This window comes from Mchenga conophoros, linkage group LG3, assembly GCF_057382185.1.
Source record: "Mchenga conophoros isolate Kocher_MC1m ecotype Shallow Benthic linkage group LG3, M_conophoros_male_GT1.1, whole genome shotgun sequence".
NCBI lineage: Eukaryota > Metazoa > Chordata > Actinopteri > Cichliformes > Cichlidae > Mchenga > Mchenga conophoros.
Window position 1 is genome coordinate 67,936,210 of NC_140528.1, and position 3,952 is coordinate 67,940,161.

Genomic DNA, 3,952 nt, shown 5'->3' on the forward strand with positions numbered 1-3,952 from the left:
GAGGAAGTTTCTATTTTGTGTGCAGAGCTGAGTGAACCTTGTGCTTTATTGCAACCGCCCCCCAAAAAACACACACAAAAAAACACAGTCCCACTTTTAACCCAGACTTTGGCACAGTCATCTCTTGTTATGCAACATCCTCGGGTCATTTATAAAAAAGCCTGTCATATGTTTCTGTTTAGGCTCAAATTAGTTCGATGTTTGGAGGCTCACAGTGACAAAACTGCGTTAAAGCAAAAGTAACTTTTTTACAAAATGTAAGGTGTAGAAAGTACAGATATATGTAGTAAAAAGTAATCACTAAAAAAACACTACTCAAGTACAGTACAGATACCTGGAGCACAGTAATAAAGTATTTGTACTTCCCACCTCTGGTGTCAAGTGTGTTTGGATTGACAGCAGAAGTACTGATGGATTCATAGAATAAGTCTTGTTGCTGCTCATCGGTTAAGCAGTGTGTTTTCCTTTCCCAGCACTGAAGCAGGGGCTCAGTGAATTCCTAAACATTCGTCATAGCAGTTACTGTGCATCATTACAGTGATTGGTGTGGACTTCCCATCAGGCTCAGCCCTCCGCGGCTCTTGAGTAATCCGTGTGTGTGCGTACTCTCGGCACCTCCCCTTCCTGTTATTGGTCTGTGCTTAAATGCTGGTGTTTCCAAACTTTTTCTCTTGTTTTGAAAGCTCAGAGAACCAGAGAAGACAAAAGAAGGTAAGAAAAACATTTTACACTGATGAACAGCTTAAGAGAATCAGAAATCTTTGTAAAATCATGAATGTAATATGTGGTAACATTTTTCTGAGGAAGTCAGAGATAATAAATCTGTGCTTAAAACCGGTGTCAGCTCTTTTGTCTGGGCCGTACATAAATCATTTGTACAGCTGGCCAAAGGTATTTGTTGTCATTTATATGAACCAGGAATCATCCTGTTATAACATGGATCAAAACCAGTCTTTCACCTTTTTCATGTTGAATTTCTCTAACCAGATAACCACTACAGCATTTCAATCTGTGTCTGTGTTTCCTTCAGCATGGTGATTCCTACAGGCACGGCTGTCCACAAGCAGCCCACCCAGGTGGTGACAGTCGTCAGGACCGTTGAAAACTCTGGCCAATGGAGCACCGACCTCTGTGATTGCTGCTCTGATATGGAGAGCTGTAAGTAAACCCAGGAAACCCTACAAACAGCAGTGATTTCTGCATGAACGATCTCCTCAGACTTTGTTTGCAATAAGCTAACCGAGTGTTTGAAGTCAGTAAAAAATCAAGAATGAATGAACTATCTGAGACTACATGATAGCAATGATCATTTAGTAGCATTATGGAGTTTTTCATTATTTTACATTTTTCACCAGAAAACCAAGTTTTCGTAATTGGAGTGGAAATGTCGCAATACGTTGTGAGATGTGATGATTCATGTGCTGAGGTGTCTGCTGAGGTGTCTGTCTGTCTGTAAAATAACTCTGTACCTGTTTCTCCCCAAAGGTTGCTGTGGCCTTTGCTGTTTCCCCTGCATGCAGTGTGATGCAGCCAATAAACATGGATGGTGCTGTGCAATGCCACTCCTGGACGTTTGTGGTGTGGTGTCCTGCTTACTCCGTGGATCCATCAGAGAGCGCCACAACATCGAAGTAAGGCTGGATTAGAGATGGAGGATATTGTTACAAACTACACTTAAAAGATAGATGTGGTCACTAGAGGAAGTGCACTTTTATAACTTCTGCACTGGCTTCACTTTTAAGCCCTGGAGGTTTCTGCGAGTTGAATGTGTGTCTTTGTGATGTGGTTCTAAAATTAACTGACGTAAAATCTAAATTTTATGAGATTCATATAAAATGCACACAAATTGTGCTTTGTGCAGATCCTTCTCACTCACCGTCACCTCTTCAATAGCTCCCAGATGTCTCTGTGTCCTCATTATTTGTTTATAAGTAACCACATCATGTAGTGCCACCATAAAAGTGACCTGGATAAAACTTGTGGTATTTTACAATCCGTGGAAATTATAAAGGAGTAGCTTGAGTTGAGAAAGAGGAAGAGTAAAGTTCTTCAAATCTGAAATCTCTTGCCCTCATCGTGGGAAAAAAAGTTGAGGTTGCTTGTTTTGACAAACTCTCAGATATTTGGTTACCCAGCTCTACACAGGGACACAGCTGCCGGATGAGGGGATGACAACACCCCACTAAACTTTTATGTCTGAGGGGTAACAACAGTAACTCCTGCTGCTTCATCCTCTGTCTATCTGCTTCTTCTTCTCCATCCTGCAGGGCTCGTTCACTGATGACTGCTGTAAAGTGTGCTTTTGTTACCCGTGTGTTTGGGGCCAGATGCATCGTGAGGTGAAGATCAGGGAAAACAAGTAGCCCGCCACCTCGACTGTGATCAGCACGCAAGTCGTCTGTGGATACGATGCAAACATTTTGGCTGTGTGATGAGAGGCTATGACTTTTTCAGGCAAATAAAATCCTTTAATTTTATACATCATGTGTGAGATTAATTGTCCTCTTCTGCAAAACAGAGTTTAACCATTTTTCAGATATAAACTAGTCATATTCACTAATTGTGAACTTTGATAGGATAGTGAGAAAGACATTAGCTTTTCTGAGTTGGTCAGACATCTGGGCTATATTCTCAGCAGCATATTAAACATATCAGGTCCCCATAAGGAGAATCATGTGCTAACGGCTGTCTAAATGACTCGGGTAAAGTTTGTAGCATGCATGCTTGTTGTTTTTGTCTGCTTCCACTTGTCTTTGCACTAGGATGATGTCGGCGTAAATGTGCAGTCATATTCTTTGTGTTCCCACTAGTGCTGTCAGCGTTAATCTCGTTAAAATGACGTTAACGCCGCAACACGGCAAATCTCCGTTTGCGAGCTACCGCGGATCACCCCGTGCGTGGGGCTGGACGGCGTCAACACGTTAACAAGCTAACTGCGCTAACGCACTAGTTCCTACCAATTGAGCATTGCTTGGCACATCCGACATACTGTTTTACTTTTGTCCATGACGCACTTACCTTCAGGGTCATGCTTCACATGAAAACCAAGATAGTTCCAAAGGCCAGATCTGAATGAGGATGGGGGAGGTTCAATTTCGGGTAGCGTTGAGGCAGTTGCCATGTTGCAACGAGCTTAGCTTCTGTCTTGCTAGCCTGTGCTGCGCTCAGTGGATCTGCACTCGACAGTGCAGCCTATAGTCGAACGCAGATTCACTGAGTGCACAAGACAGACAGCATCGTCAGAAGAAAAGTTGATAAAATAAATAAAAAATTTTGTATTGTTTGATACATATGCGTACCGAACCAAAAGCACTGTATCGAACGGTTCAATATCGATACGAGTATTGTTGCACTATGTAGGGGTGCAACAATACTCGTACTTGGACGTACACAACAATAAAGCCTTGACTGTCTTTATAAGGGTAAACACTCTCATTTTTTGCCTTCTTCTTTTTGTCTGGTGAGTTGTTCAGACAAAATCAACCAACAAATGGTCAGAATTATAGATAATTGATAAAACAGGAATTAAATACCCCCCCCCCCCCAAAAAAAACCAAACAAACAAAAAAAACAAAAACACAAAACTAAATAAAAATGTTTGAAGTTTAGTCTTCCTACTGTTCTATGCATTTGTAATAGTTGTGTCCAAGAGGTAAGTAAGAAAAGTTTAAGAAGTTCTTGGGAATATTGTCTCCAGATTTTTACAGACCCAAAATGGGACCTAAAATTCCCAAACTGTAAAATAATGCTTAACCTTTCACATGAGGCATACTGAGTGTCAGCTAAGCAATGGAAACTGAGGCTACAATTTGATATTCTGGTGTGACGAGTCTCGATTTCTGCAAAAACATTCAGATGTTAGGGTCAGTGTTTGCTGTAAACATGAAAATATAGAAAATATCAACAGTTCAGGCTGGTGATGGCGCGATGATGCTGGTGATATTTTTTAGGC

At 41.3% G+C, this 3,952-nt stretch overlaps 1 pseudogene across 1 annotated transcript; it reads left to right on the top strand.

The window, feature by feature from the left end:
- The first annotated feature begins 564 nt into the window (after positions 1-564).
- LOC146580217 (cornifelin homolog B-like) lies at positions 565-2,477 on the top strand (annotated as a pseudogene). Its single transcript, XR_014891234.1, has 4 exons — positions 565-711; positions 1,031-1,158; positions 1,486-1,631; positions 2,268-2,477. The product of XR_014891234.1 is annotated as a cornifelin homolog B-like (transcript).
- Positions 2,478-3,952: the final 1,475 nt, after the last annotated feature.